The sequence below is a fragment of the Papio anubis genome, chromosome 15, assembly GCF_008728515.1.
Source record: "Papio anubis isolate 15944 chromosome 15, Panubis1.0, whole genome shotgun sequence".
In the NCBI taxonomy this organism is placed as follows: Eukaryota; Metazoa; Chordata; class Mammalia; order Primates; family Cercopithecidae; genus Papio; species Papio anubis.
In genome coordinates this window covers 15,500,764-15,517,248 of record NC_044990.1, presented here as the reverse complement: position 1 = coordinate 15,517,248, position 16,485 = coordinate 15,500,764, and the positions used below count along the sequence as shown (strand labels likewise).

At 40.2% G+C, this 16,485-nt stretch overlaps 1 pseudogene; it reads right to left on the bottom strand.

Annotated features, from left to right (window-relative positions):
* Nucleotides 1-7,960: 7,960 nt before the first annotated feature.
* LOC101004067 lies at nt 7,961-8,588 on the bottom strand (annotated as a pseudogene).
* Between the last annotated feature and the right edge of the window lie 7,897 nt (nt 8,589-16,485).

Here is a 16,485-nt window from a genome sequence, read left to right as displayed (position 1 = left end):
CGTGTCTTGCTCTTGTTGCCCAGGCTGGAGTGCAGTGGCCCGAATTTGGCTCACTGCAACCTCCACCTCCCAGGTTCAAGCGATTCTCCTGCATCAGCCTCCCAAGTAGCTGGGATTACAGGCATGCACCATCACACCCAGTTAATTTTTGTATTTTTAGTAGAGACAGGGTTTTGCCATGTTGGCCAGGCTGGTTTTGAATTCCTGACTTCAGGTGATTTGCTTGCCTCGGCCTCCCAAAGTGCTAAGATTACAGGCATGAGCCAACATGTCTGGCCTGGAAATGATTTTTCAAACAAGGTAAAAAACAGAGCTTTCATACCCTCTCTATTATGTATACTTATCACTGTTTTGTTATGAATTACAGTTGATCCTTGAAAAACAGGGGTTTGAACTATGCAGGTCCACTTATATGTAGATTTTCTTCTGACTCTGCTGTCCTAAGACAGCAAGACCAACCTCTTCTCTTTGTTCTCCTCACCCTACTGAATGTGGAGACAACAAGAATGAAAACCTTTATAATAATCCACTTAATGAATAGTAAATATATTTTATATTCCTTATGATTCTCTTAATACAATTTTCTTTTCTCTAGCTTACTTTATTGTAAGAATACAGTATGTGACATGTATAACATGCAAAATATACTGTTTATATTTTAATATTAAAAAAAAGCCTTAAGTAAGGCTTCCAGTTAAGAGTAGACTACTAATATTGAAGTTTTTTGGGAGTCAAAAGTTATATGAGGATTTTCAATTGCACAGGGGTCAGTGCCTCTAACCCCTGTATTGTTCAAGGGGTCAACTGCACTGTCTCACATTGTCAGACAAGAGAAAAAGAATATGTTAACATCAGGGCTATATCCTCTGGAAGAACAACAAAAATGCTTTTGAGTTGAGAAAATAACTTCAGATACTACTGAAATTCCTCAGAAGAATTAAGCCACAGTGCCAGGTATAGTAATCAAGTATAGTGAAAGGAGTACTGAAGTTTTCTAAAAGGAAAAAAAAAAAAAAGAAAAAAAGAAAAAGAATGATCAAGTAGTTTTTAGTTGGCAGTTGGGTAAACACTCAACTGCCATTGGGTTGGCCATGTTTAACACTAAATATTGGAGGGAGACCTAATCCAAGCCCTGGTGCAGTGTACAAGCACAGGAAAGAATCGGTCCCTCTCTGGCATAGGAAGGAACATAATCTAAGACCCAAAGGTTAACTCGACAGGCTGGGCACTGTGGCTCACGCCTGTAATCGCAGCACTTTGGGATGCCAAGGTGGATGAATCACCTGAGGTCAGGAGTTTGAGACCAGCCTGGCCAACATAGTGAAACTCTGTCTCTACTGAAAATATAAAAATTAGCCGGGCGTGGTGGCACACGCCTGTAGTCCCAGCTACTCGGGAGGCTGAGGGAGAAGAATCACTTGAACCCGGGAGGTGTAGGTTGCAGTAAGCCAAGATCGCACCATTGCACTCCAGCCTGGGTGACAGAGCGAGACTCTATCTCAAAAAATAAAAATAAAAATAAAAATAAAAAAATAAAGATTACCTCGACAGAACCTTGACTCCAGCCCCATTCTGCCAGCTCAGCACCATGGGTAGGGAAGCACCCACTTCTCCCCAGGTGAGATCAAGGGTATAATCCTCATGACCAGGATTTATTCCTCATACACTTGGCTGTAAGAGGTTTCTATGGCACTCTGCCTACAGGGGATCCACCATGGATGAGTTATTCCTTACTTGTTAAGTGTCATTTGCTTGTTTAATTTTGTTTCATCTGTTACCAATATAGAAGGAAGCAATTCCATAGTTCCCTTCCCTTGAGTTTACACTATACTGCTGAGTTGGTTGAATACAATTTATTCTGAATGATTTCATAAAATAATAATTTGTATTTTACTTTGGACATAAGATGTAATTTGTACATCTGATATTCTGAGAATACTTAGCATTTCAAATGAAAGCTTAAAATCATAACTGGTTGAACTTTTGGCAAAGTCCTAAAGGACTTGTTAAGGATGGTGACTATAGGTTTTTAGGACGTATTCAATCAATTCTTTAAAAGAATTTATTGAGATATAATTTATGTGCCGTAAAGTTTACCCATTTTAAGTGTACAATTCCATTTTTTTTTTTCAGTGTACTTCCAGAGTTGTATAACCTTAACCTAACTTTGGATTTTCTTCAACTCAGAAAGAAACCCTGTACCTAATAGCTGTCATTCCCATTCTTCCTCCCTACTCTTTTCCTTTTCCACCCCTAGGCAACCACGAATCTACTTTCTCTCTCTGTCTTGATAGATTTGCCTATCTTGGACATTTCATTAACTAATATCATACAGCATGTGATCTTTGTGTGACAGTGGTTTCTGTTATTTAACTTTTCTTTTTCTCCTTTCTTTCCTTTCCTTTCCTTCCTTCCTTCCTTCCTTCTTTCCTTCCTTTGGCTTTTCTTTCTTCCTTCCTTCCTTCCTTCCTTCTTTCCTTCCTTTCGCTTTTCTTTCTTCCTTCCTTCCTTCCTTCCTTTCTCTTTCTTTTCTTTCTTCTTCATTTTTTTTTTTTTTTGACAGGGTCTTGCTCTGTCACCCAGGCTGGATTCACTGGTGCAATCATAGCTCAGTGCAGCTTCAAACTCCTGGTCTCAAGTGATCTTCCTGCCTCAGCTTCCCTTGTAGCCAGGACTATATATCAGTGCCACCACACCCAGCTAATTTAATTTGTTTATTTATTTATTTATTTTTGTAGAGATGGGATTTTGTCATGTTGCCCAGGCTGGTCTTGAACTCCTGGCCTCAAGTAATCCTCTTACCTTGGCCTCCCAAAGAACTGGGATTGTAGGTATGAGCCACTATGCCTGGCTTCATTTAGCTTTCCAATCACACATTCTTTCCATATATATTCACTGAGCTTCTATTATTTACGCCATGGTAGAGGTAAATAAAACACTCTTCCTTCAAGGAGCTTAGAGTGGTAGTTCTTGACTCTGTTAGACCCAAAGGTCCCTCATTTTTTTAAACAAATATTTTGTAAAATTTCTTTCACAATCTCAAAATAAAATTCACATTTAAAATGACATGCTTATGCAGAGAATTTAAAAATGAACATTATCCTCAGGGGCTGGGAGGAGGGAAAAATAGAGAGTTGTTTAAGGGGTATAGAGTTGCAGTTTAACTATATGAAAAGTTCTGGAGATTGGTTGCACAACAATGTAAATATACTTAGCACTATTGAGCTGTATATTTTAAAATGATCACTATGGTATCTCACATGTTAATTTCCAGGCTCAATTAGGCAGAACTATAATGATGTAGTCAAATGCACTCATCCAATAAAATAAATAAGAAATAGAGGTCATTTCAAAATAAGAGAGGAAAAGGAAAGAACAGAGGCATATGTGAACACCAGAATAGAAATAGTTTAGGAGAGGCCGGGCGCGGTGGCTCAAGCCTGTAATCCCAGCACTTTGGGAGGCCGAGACGGGCGGATCACGAGGTCAGGAGATCGAGACCATCCTGGCTAACACGGTGAAACCCCGTCTCTACTAAAAAAATACAAAAATTAGCCGGGCGAGGTGGCGGGTGCCTGTAGTCCCAGCTACTCGGGAGGCTGAGGCAGGAGAATGGCGGGAACCCGGGAGGCGGAGCTTGCAGTGAGCTGAGATCCGGCCACTGCACTCCAGCCCGGGCGACAGAGCGAGACTCCGTCTCAAAAAAAAAAAAAAAAAAAGAAATAGTTTAGGAGAAACTAAAACAAACCACACTGGTTTGTATATGATAAGAGAACAAGATGAAAACCTTTAATTGAAGTAGGGAAAATGTCCAAGACAAATTATGGGCATTGAAGGGAGAAAATAAGTTGGGTATTATTTAAAAATGAAGGATAAAATAATTCTATTGTAACACATGGTATGGATAACAGTATCTCACATAATGTCTTAAAATCCCACAATTTATTTAGTTATAAGACCAGTCTCTAGAGCTTAAAAATACATGGGTGACCATTCTCTGATAAGCAATGGTGAATAGAGTAGACTGGAAAAAGAAACCATCAGACAAGAGGCTCTAAGAGATTGTGCTCTGGGGACTCCAAATGGTAGAGAAAAAACAAGTAGCCAAAAAATAAATATATAGTTGATATGGTTTGGCTGTGTCCCAACCCAAATCTTATGTTGACTTGTAGCTCCCATAATTCCCATGAGAGGGACACAGTGGGAGCTAATTGAATTATGGGGATGGTTTCCCTGATGTTCTCTTGGTTTTCCCCCTTGTTCTCTTGGTAGTGAATAAGTCTCATGAGATCTGATGATTTTATAAGGGATTTCCCCTTTCATTTGGCTCTCATTCTCACTTGCCTGCTGCCATGTAAGATGTGGCTTTCGCCTTTGGCCATGATTGTGAGGCCTCCCCAGCCACATGGAATTGTGAGTCCATTAAATCTCTTTCCTTTATAAATTACCTAGTCTTGGGTATGTCTTTATTAGTAGCATGAGAACACACTAATAACAGCAAAATGTAATTATCATAGCATGTATATCTTATCATAGTACTTTCAACTTAAACAAATATATGCCAATAATATTAAATATTTGAAAACAATATCTTGTATTAAAATTCAGTGACATGTCTGTTTCCTAGGTCTATGCTTCAATATTTTGTACAGAGCCTATGAAAGTTAGCTTAAAATCTCCTGTCACCGGTTTGCAATTGATTTTCATGACATTTGCAGTAAGCATTTTGAAACCATCCTCAGCTATATGTGTAGTAGGAATGCTGCCATATGGCCATACCACTCTGAACCCACCTGATCTTATCTGATCTCAGAAACTGAGCAGAGTCAGGCCTGGTTAGTACTTGGATGGGAGGAATGCTGCCATAATTTAGATTATTTTCAAACAAGTGGGTGAGAAAGTCTTAGCTGGATCCCAGATCTTTTTATAACGACTGATTAAATCATACGTTGTCCTCAAAGTTCAATTTTTCTCCTTTTATAGGAGAGGCACCATACTGAAATCAATTAACTTTTCTTGAAAATGCTGGCAAAGATATTCCACATCTGTTTGAAACCACCCAATCTGGTATTGTAAAATGTTAATGGCTCTTTAAACCTAATCATCACCGCATCCAAATGAGAGCAATGTATTTCTGAGTCCGTATCTTTTAATCTACCCTTATGTCAGATTATGCGGCAAAGCTGAAAACCATAAAAATTATCATTGAGCAAGTGCAATGGATTGAATGTTTATGTGCCCTTAAAATTTAAATGTTAAAGTCTTAACACCCCTGGTGATGGTATTAGGAGGTGGGTCCTTTGGGGGTGATTAGACTATGAGGGCAGAGCCCTTATGAATGTGATTAGTGCCCTTATACAAGAGACTCCAGGGAGATTCTTCACCCCTTCTGCCATGAGAGGACACAGCAAACAGGTGACTATGAATTCGGAATAGGCCCTCACCAGACACAGAATCTGCTGGCACCTTGATCTTGGACTTCCCGCTCTCTGGAACGGTGAGAAATAAACATTTGTTGTTTTTATGAGTCACCCAGTCTGTGGTATTCTGTTAGTAGTCTGAAAAAACTAATCTGGCAAGCTTATTTTAAAAATATTCTATTTATTGATTAAGTCATGAGAATTCCCTATACTATAATGAGATTGAGCTCCTTTCCTTAAAATGTAAGAAGGACCTCATTTGCGCTGTAGCTCTACCTTTGCAGTGGATGGGACCGTGCCCTCCTTAGCATTAGTTGTAGGAGGAAACCTGACATCTGCTACCTCCTGATGTGAGGAAATATGAAGTGTAAGCATCACATGTGATTCTTGCCAAAAATGTTTGATGTGAATCTAATGAAGTCTGTAGAGCTCATTCCGTATTTATGGGGAAGAGAGGGAGGAATAAGTTAAATGGCACCGTGAAGAGACAGTCAGAAAAATTCAGAATTTGGAAATTCGAAAGGACAACTGGCTTAGTAAAAGTCGATTTTATAAAAATGATATTAAAAAATAGGGTCAAGAAATTTTCTAGCTTAAAATAGAGTCATGAGGCACAAATGCAATTGATTTTTGTTATTGTCAAAAGGTATTTTGGGGACAGTTGGAGACGTTTGAAAATGAACTGGGTATTAGATGACATTAAATAATGATTCTGAATTTTTTTTTACTCATGGTACGAAAGCATTTAATAAGTGATGCATCAGTGTAGAAAAACACATCACTTGTAGCTTGTCCTTTAAAAGCAAGATAACCAAGTGAAAAGTCAGTACAGATCCTTATTGTTATGTTTCGAAAATCAAAGGTACACGTTAAGAATTGAACTGCTGTGATTTTTCTTCTTTCCAGAGATGACATACATGTTTTCTGGTAAGTAATATTCTACCACACGTTGCACTAAGCCAAAGCAGACAGATGACTAGTAAGGGCGTTTACGATTTCCTACTCATACTGAGCTAGACCAGCAGTGGAGCACTGTCTCTGTAGGAGAGATTTTGACAGTAAGAAATGGCAGAGTCCCTACCTAACCCTGAGAACTCAGCAAACTTGTTTATACAGAAAGTATTTTCAGTTAACATGCAAACACACAAACATGCTATAAGAACAGGATACCTTTTAGTGTATTTCTAGCACACAGCATGCATTCATAGGTGCCCAGTAAAATAGGAATGAACGCCAACGTAGAAAGCATTTTTGCCTTCATAACATTCACTAAAAAGCACACGGTATATAATACTTTAATCTTTAAGTGGGTAATCGTGGAAGTTCCAAAATCATATCCGGGGAAAGGAGACATTTAATGGCGGTCTTGCAAGATCGGGTGTCTGATAGGCAGGCACACCCAGGGCAGTCACAGCAGGTAATTTATCTCCTAGCACGCAAGTCCCTCCCCAAGTTCCTCATTGGTCGAGTATTATGAGACTACAGTCTTTCTGGATATTGCCTAAATTGCATTATTCCCTTATAAGGTCATAGCCCACTCCCTTCTCTGCTTAAGTTTTGAATTCCCTTACTGCAAGGCTACTCAGGCTACTAGTTTAGCCTAAGAATTCATCTATACAAATATTTTCCAAAAATAACACTTCAAAGAGACTTCTGAAAATAGTGGGACTACATCAGGACCAGCAGAAGACATAGTCACACAAGGACTTCAAATGTTAAGACCAGGAGTTTTCACAGGAGTTTAGGTAAAGGACATCTCTTTCAGTTGATTCCTCCAGCCAGGACAAGCTGTGTTCACAGGAGATTCAAAAATCTCACGATGGACAGCTGGCTGGAGTAACACCCCAGATACACATTAAAAAACCTCCCTGAGGCTGAAGAACTGAAACTCTGACTGATGTCAAAAATGAGATGCAAGTGCACAAAAAATTTATGCAAAGCCTGCTGGGATAAAGAGGGTTCATGATGGTGGGTTTTGATACACAAACATGGATGCTGGGTTGAGGAAGGGCCCCCCACGGGGTGGAATGCTTGACATGGGCTTGCTTACAAGGTGCCTGAGTCAGAAGCACCTGAGAGGTACCTACTTGGGGAGGGGAGGAGTATTAGAGTTAATGAATACAAGAAGGTGATTAGGTCGGGGTCGTGGGGGTCGGGGGGTAGGGGTGGCTCACGCCTGTAATCCTAGCACTTTAGGAGGCCGAGGCAGGCGGATCACTTGAGGTCAGGAGTTCAAAACCAGCCTGGCCAACATGGTGAAACTGAGTCTCTACTAAAAATACAAACAAATTAGCTGGGCATGGTGGTGGGTGCCTGTAATTCCAGCTACTTGGAAGGCTGAGGCAGGAGAATCACTTGAACCAGGGAGGTAGAAGCTGCAGTAAGTTGAGATTGGGCCACTGCAGTACAGCCTGGGTGACAGAGCAAGACCCTGTCTCAAAAAACAAACTAACAAACAAACAAACAAAACAAACAAGAAAAACCGAATAAGATGTTTCAGGATAAATAAGTCCAGGAGGGTTAGGTCATGTTGACTTTTACCTATCAATGCTTAATGCGAATGAAGAGTTGCAGAACAGAATCAGTTTTTCCGGGATATGTTCTGTCATCATGAGCCGAGCCTATTGAACTACTGAGCCTGTGACATTGAGAATGATCCCATTCATTGTCTGGAGATAGGTCCCAGTGCTGCAGATTGTTCTGGGAAGCTGGCATAGAAGATGATTTGCACAATGAAGTCTCCACTAAACCACGGCTTAAGTCCAGTCTCTGGCCTTCTTTTTCTGCTCTGCAGTCCAGAAACATTTCTTTAAAAGCTGGAGAATCTGTAAATGTGAGCCGCATTTGGAGTACGTCACCAACCACTTCATCTTCATGGTGCTGTAACGTTGTGAAAGCTGCCATGTTAAAGCCAAGAATTTGCTCCAGCAACTGTTCTTCTATATACTTTTCTGCCAAAGAAATATATTCGTTAAAAATAGGTATGTAAGTGAGTTTATTCTCTTCGGTGTCCTCAAACTCCTGGTACTAGTTGTTGATGAAATTTCTCTGTAATAACTGTAAGTCTTCATCCATGATAACGTCCTCTAAATATCCAACCACAGCATCAAAATGTGCATCAGAGTCAGAGAAGAAGGGCACAATGAAGCCTTCTTCTAAAGTACCCATGGTTGGTGCCACCGCACCCACCCAAGTGAGCTGGCCCATTGGGTCCCTATGGTTCCTAGGGCACAGAGGTCGGCTAGGGGAAGGCTTGCCCAGGCTGAGGCCCACTCTTGAATTTTTTAAGGTATAGTAATAACATTGTGATTATGCAAGAGAATATCCTTATATTTAGGAGATTCATGGTTAAGAACTCAGAGATGAAATAGCATGGCACTGCATTTTACTTAGAAATGTTTTAGTCAATTATACAAACATACAGGAAGCAATTATAGCAAAATACTTGAAACTGCTGAATGTAGGTGGCAGGCATATGGGTGTTCCTTGCTCTAATCCAAGGGTGTCCAATCTTTTGGCTTCCCTGGGCCACATTGGAAGAAGAACTGTCTTGGGCCACACATAAAATACACAAACACTAATTGTAGCTGATGAGCTAAAAAGAAAATCACAAAAAAACTCATAATATTTTAAGAAAGTTTACGAATTTGTGTTGGGCCGCATTCAAAGCATTCAAAGCTGTCCTCGTCCACATGTGGCCCGTGGGCTGTGGGTTGGACAAGCTTGCCCTAGTCTTTCAACTTTTCTGAATATTTGAAAATAAATATATTAATATACAAAATATAAATTAAAAAATTATAATTTGAATAATGAAGATCTTTTCAAATAAGCTTGAAGGCTATACCTCATCAATTTGCAGTATTTCCAATTATATATATATTTTTATTGATCATGTTAAAGATCCATAAAAGTCCACAATGTGAGCCAAACCTTTTAAAAATATTTGCTTGGTGAACCATCTTATTTAGACATGACATTCAAACACTTAAATGACATTTGAAAGATTATGAATAATCTGCCAGTGAAGGGATTATTTTAAAACATTCATTGATGATTATCTCTTTCTCCAAGACTTGGTAATTGATGAATAATAAAATGATTTGTTAAAGCATCTGGTACCTCTTTTTAAAGTTGGCTCTAAACTTACATTATTGGTGCTCCATCTGTTAAATAAGCAATGATGTTGGAAAAGGAAATTTTTTTCCCTTTAATTAATTTTAGGGTTCCAAATATTGACAATTTTTTTGCATTCATTGTTAGTAATTTTGAAAATAATCTTTTCTGCATAATTTTTCTGTCCTTGCACACTTTATAGATGCGAATATTAAAGTCTTATGATTATCCAGGTTACTTTTGCCCACTCATAATCAAGATTATTTGCATTATGCAGTTGATTTCAATATCTTTTACCATCTTCTTAAAGCAGTATTACAATGGGATAGAGAAATTATTTGGTTTGGATTTCTTTTTATCCTCTTTGTACTAATCTCTTATATAGCTTATAAAACTAATTTTCTTAGAATATTGTACGATGTACCATATTGCATGATCTTTTATGTTGTTCTGTAAGAACCAGTGAGACTCACCTCCTTTTGTAGAGAACATTCTTGAACATTCCAGTGACACTACAGCAATTTTCAGTTTTCCTTAAATATCATAAATAAATTATATATATATACACACACATACACACACACACACACACACACACACACACACATGGCTTTGCCAATGTGATCAACATGTTCCTTTGTAAAATGTTCACTTACTCTTGATGGGTTCGTTGGCTTAACTAGAAAAAAATGTGTTGGCGGAATAGACATATCGGTGACTGTTCATTTCTGCATAAAAGCTGTAAAACCCAATTTAATATATTCGACTGAATATTTGCCCACGTTGAAAATTTATATTTGACATTTTGAAATAAGAGCTAAATGAGGAAATCTGTACATCTACTTGCAGTCACCATGAATGCCTCATCGACAAATGCAGATGGATACAGGAGTGTTGTGTTGGTGACTCAAATACCACCCTCAGTGGTGCTCATAGTGATGTGATTTCTGAAATGGGAAACAACTCTTGATAAAGTTCTGAACATAAACCAAGTACATTCTTTCCTCAGTTTATGGCAGTTATATTCCTGTGAAATTCAATATATAACACCATGCAAAAATACTTTTGATTTGATATAAAACAGAGTATGAATCTTTTTTTTTTGACAGAGTTTTCGCTCTTGTTACCCAGGCTGGAGTGCAGTGGCGTGATCTCGGCTCACTGCAACCCCTGCCTCCTGGGTTCAAGCAATTCTCCTGCCCAGCCTCCTGAGTAGCTGAGATTACAGGCAAGCGCCACTATGCCTGGCTAAGTCTTTTTTTTGTATTTTTAGTAGAGATGGGGTTTCATCATGTTGGCCAGGCTGGTCTTGAACTCCTGACCTCAGGTGATCTGCACGCCTCAACCTTCCAAAGTGCTGGGATTACAGGTGTGAGCCACTGCACCTGGCTCCGAGTTTGAATCTTAACTCAGATAATTATAAACAAGTTTTTCACCTACAGAAAGTCCAGTGGAACATTCCAAAGTTGAACATGATGCATATAGTTTATATTTTTTTGTACTGAACTATATGGATATTGCAAGGTATCTAGCTTCCTGGCTTGTCCACTGAATATCTGTTGTGTTCTCCCAACCCCTAAACTTATTACAACTAAAAATGCCCCTTACATTTTTGAAATGTCTCCTAGGAGCTGTATCTCCTCTTTTGAGAACCACTGGCTTAGAGTTGAAAACGAGTCAATAAATACATAAGAAAAATAAAACATTGTAAGTGCTCTGCATTCACTAGTCATTCTAATGTAGAAAGGCTCCTAGGAGAAGTGATATGTAAGCTGAGTCTTGTAAAATCCATGTGGACTAGGATAAAAGGACATGGTAGGCAGAATGAATATGTTATCAAGTTTATAATACTCAAGACTTGCAAATAGTTTGGTACAACTGGAATCTAGGATGTCGGAGGTGGAGTTTATCAGGAAACAGTTCAGGGAGGTACATAGAATCCAGGTCATGGAAAGACTGTCTCTCATGCTAAGGTGCAAAGGTGCATGGGCTGTGTGTGTGTGTGTGTGTGCTGTGTGTGTGTGCTGTGTGGGTGCTGTGTGTATTATGCAGCATGTGCTGTGTGTGTGTGTGCGCTATTGTGTGTGTGTGCTGTGTGTGTGTGCTGTGTTGTGTGTGTGCTGTGTGTGTGTGCTGTGTGTGTGTGCACTGTGTGCTGTGTGTGTGTCTGTGTGTGTGTGTGCGTTGCTGTGTCTGCTGTTATTGCACAATGTGTGTGTGGCTAATGCTGTGTGTGTATTGCTCTGTTGTGGCATGTGCTGTGTGTGTGTGTGCTGTGTGTGTGTGCTGTGCTGTGTGAATGTTATTAAACATTGTGGCCCTATTGTTACTTGTTGCTGTGTGTGTGTGCGCTGTGTGTGTGCTGTGTGTGTGTATTGCTTGGCTGTGCGGTGTACTGTGGTATTCTATTGTGCTATTATTATATTATTGCTGTTGTGTGGCAATGCTGTGTGTATTATTACTTGTGTGTGTCTTTGTGTGATATTAAACATTTGTCACTTATTGTGCTGTTATTTGTGTCGCTATTAATGTCTTGGCTGTTATTGTGTACTTTTAATGCTGATTGTGCACTGTGTGTCAATTATTGTCTTGCTGTGTATGTATTGCTCTTGTGTATGTATGCTGTGTATTCTATTATTAGCTGTGTGTGCTGTGTGTGTGTGTGCTGTGTGTGTTGCTGTGTGTGTGTGTGTGTGTGTGTGTGTGTGCTGTGTGTGTGCTGTGTGTGTGTGCGTGCTGTGTGTGTGGTGTGTGTGTGTGTGCCCATTGTGTTGTATTATTATTGTGCTGTGTGCAATTGTTGATTATTGTGTACTGTGTGTGTGTGTGGTGTATGTGTGTGTGCTGTGTGTGTGCTCTGTGTGTGTGTGTGCATGTGTAGTTTGTGGCAAGGGACTGACATGATCAGGTGTGCTTCTTAGAAATGAATGGATTACCAGGGTGCAGGATGGAAGGCAAGAAAATCAGTTGCATTTACTATAGACTTTCCATTTAATAATTTTAAGAATCTAACATTTAATAGTTTCCTGGATCTTAGACCTCTTGAATGTCATTTTAGTGTACTCTTGTTTTTACACTCCTTTAAAAAAAAAACTCTGAAACTTCTGGAATCACTGTTTCTGTTCCAGTAATAACTACACACTTTCCCTGCATCTAACACCCTCCTTCATACAAGTTAGACCTTGCTGCATTTTCCTTTCCCTTTTATTTGTTTATTTGTATTTATTTACATTTTTTTAAGATGGAGTCTTGCTCTGGTCACCCAGGCTGGAGTGCAATGGCGCATTCTCAGCTCACCACAACCTCCGCCTCCCGGGAGGTGGAGCAATTCTCTGACTCAGCCTCCTCAGTAGCTGGGATTACAGGCACCTGCCTCCATGCCCGGCTAATGTTTTGTATTTTAGTAGAGACGGAGTTTCACCGTGTTGCCTGGGCTGGTCTCGAACTCCAGAGCTCAGGCAATCCACCCACTTCCGCCTCCCAAAGTGCTAGGATTACAGGTGTGAGCCACTGCGTCCGGCCACCTTCCTTTCCCTTTTATATATACTGGCTTTTGAGATCTCATTTTAGTTTAATTTCTCTTTAATATGTTCTCTAATATCTCAACCTTACTCCTAAGGAAATTTTCCTCTAGCTTGATCTGTCTCTTTATTTTCAATTTTCCTCTGCTTACGTTCTGATATTAAGACTGACATGTTTTTCATATGACTACAGTTTTTCTGTGACATTTTAAGCAATCATGTTCCTCAGAGACCGCATTGAAAAACTATCCATCTTTTTATTGGGACAGTGATAGTTTCTTTCAGTTATTTCTCTACTGTTATCTAAGAAGATAGCGTATTTTTCAGTGAGGATGCCCATTTACTCCTATTGTTTTATTAATAAAATGTACCTCCCTTTTAGGTTGAATACATAATTTTAGTCTGAAATCCAAAGCCTTGGTTTAAATTCATGAAATTAACAAATTCAGGGCCAACTTGAGTTTACATGGTTAGGGGTGACTCAACACTGTTTATCAGTCACATGAATTAAATTCCGCTACAGTTTCCACCTTGGCTCTAAATGTAGAATAGAATTTGGGTCTACTCAAAGTGAGATCGTCTACTACCTATTTGAACCTAACACTAATAAGTTAAAGCTAGAATCTCACATGCTATTGCTCTGTGACCCATGTGGAACCTAACTTCCTTACAGACCTGGGTGAAAATCGTGGTAAAAGCCAAACAGTGTGCTGAAACTCTGCCTCTTTCAAGGCAAAACCTCAGTGGGACTCTAAAGACCATCTCTGGATTTATTTATTCCTCTGTCAGTCCTGGCTGCAATCACAGGCCTATTTGTGCTTGTGTTATTCAAGGCCATCTGCAGCTGCCCACAGACTAAGCTGTTTTTCAATTTAAACTCAAGTTTGCTTGCTAAAGCCTTTGTGGCTAGTTTTGCTAACGCCACCGAGATCACTGAAGTGGTCAGTGCCTGCAGCCCAGGCAATCTAGAAAGAGCCTCTTGGTTGTGTATTCAACCACTAGGTCAGAATCTTTCAGGAGCCTGAGACTTCAACTCACTTGTCCAGGCTGAAGCAGCTGACAGCCATCTTCATAAAAATCAGGCATAAGGTGCAATATTGGCTGCAGAAAACTCAATGTTTAAAATTCATGCGTGGTCCGAGCTTGGTGTAGTTTCCCCAAAGGTTATATCACCCCAATCAATTCCTCTAGCCTCCAGAAGCCTTCATCTCTATGTGTTCTGGTGTTGGTTCCCAAATTCACTCAGGTATGTGGCACCAATGGAATTCTTGATACTAAACCCCAGAACTAGACAGGTTTTCCCATCAGGTGTAAATCTAGCACTCCCCTGGCCCTCTTTCCTCCCAGAAGCAGAGTTTCTTCACTAAGCCTACACCAAGGCTAAGAGAGGCTCACACTGCTAAGCAGGCAGGCTGACCCCAGAAAGAAGAGGACGGGAAAAGGATGGGCTAGAGCTGCCAAGTTCCAAGAGTGAAGTTTGGACTCTTCCCTCCTCTTCCTCCATGAATGAGAAGCAAGGGTCATGGTTGAATAAGTCCTCCAAAGTGTACGTGCTGGAAACTTCATCCCCAGTGCAGCAGTGTTGAGGGGGTGGGGACTTTAAAAAGTGATTAGGTCATGGGGACTCCACCCTCATGGGTGGATTAATGCCCTTGTCACTGCAGTAGGTTAGTTATAAAGGCACATTCACTCTCTTGCTCTCTGTCGCATGCACTCTCCTGCCCTTCCACCTAGTTTCCGTGCTGTGATGCAGCAAGAAGGCCCTTGCCAGACGTAGCCCCTGGATTGTGGACTTTTCAGCCTCCAGAACTGTGAGCCAAACAAACTTCTTTTGTTCATAATTTCCCCGGTCTGTGATATCCTGTTACAGCAGCAGAAAAAGGAATGAGACACCCAGCGATGTACCTGGAACCTGGAAAAAGGGATGAAGCAAAGAAAAGTAGACCTGTTATGTGTACTCAATTTAGGGGATTCTGAAAGTGTTCCTAGCTTTTTCATATTATAATCTTCTGAGAGAAAATCTTTAACACAGAAGGAAGGGTTTATGCTTTATTTATTTATGTATTTATCTATTTATTTTGAGACGGAGTTTCACTCTTTACACCCAGCTGCAGTGCAGTAGCATGATCTAGGCTCACTGCAACCTCCGCCTCCTGGGTTCAAGCGATTCTCTTGCCTTGGCCTCCTAAGTAGCTGGGATTACAGGAGTGTGCCACCACACCTGGCTAATTTTTGTAGTTTTAATAGAGGCGGGGTTTCGCCATGTTGGCCACGTTAGTCTCAAACTCCTGACCTCAGTTGATCCACCCACCTTGCCCTCCCAAAGTACTGGGATTACAGGCGTGTGTCACTGGCCAGTGCCTTATTTATTTGCACTGGTGAATCATCGGAGTTTTAAAGCAGAAAAGTAATATAATTGGAATTTAACTTGGCAGTGGTGCATAGTCAGAGGGCAAGGAGAGACTGTTAGGAAGTTGATGGAAGGTTTAAGCAAGAGGAAAAGGGAGGATTTCACTCGAAGCAAGGAGAGATGAAAAGTAAGGCACTGATTCAAACACTTTTTCATGTACAGAAGATCTAAATGTGGGCAACGGAGGACAGGCAAGAGGGAGTGGTTCTGATACTTGAGGTTTCCAGACTCCAGGTATAGGGGAAATGGTGGAGCCATTAGCAAATTATGAAGACAGGAAAGTGGTTTTGATTGAGGATATGGGCATGATGAGTTTTTGTTTGTTTATTTTGTAGTTTTGAGGTCTTTTAGGACACTTTACCAAAGAAGCATACGTACACAGTGTGCCAGTAAAACAAGTACAGATGGAAAAAGTCAGGATCAAGAAATAAAAGATCACAGAAGACAGGAGTGCACACTGCTGATGTGAATCAGATGCAAATTTGGTTGTGAGCCAATGATGTTTTACGTAGTTCTCATTAATGAATCGCACATAGCACATCAATTATTTGGGGGCGGGGAGCAAAGCTTTCCATTATCAAATTGTTTCTTATTTGTTGTTTACTGTTATTACATTATTATTGCTTATGATGATGATGATGATGAATAATCTAATCATAATAAGATTGGTAACTCAGTTACCAAAATCTGTTGGTTCTATGTTGCTTTACTCTCTCTAGACACACTGTACGTGTTTCTCTGCAGCCCATAGTTAATAAGCTGGGCCATATCCTGTTCTACCTGGATTACTGCAACAGTCTCCAGTTAGTCCCCCTCCTGTTCCTCTTCACATTGCTGCCAGAGCCATCTTTCTTTCTAAAATGGAAATCAAATCTATTACTTTCCTGCTCCAAACCTTTCTTCTATTCCCCATTTTCATTTGGAAAAACATCCACATTTCTTAGCAAGGCCCTGGTGATAGGTTTCTGCTGCCCTCCCCAGCCTCAGTCCTCCTGGAGTGAGCATTGACTATTTTGGAGTT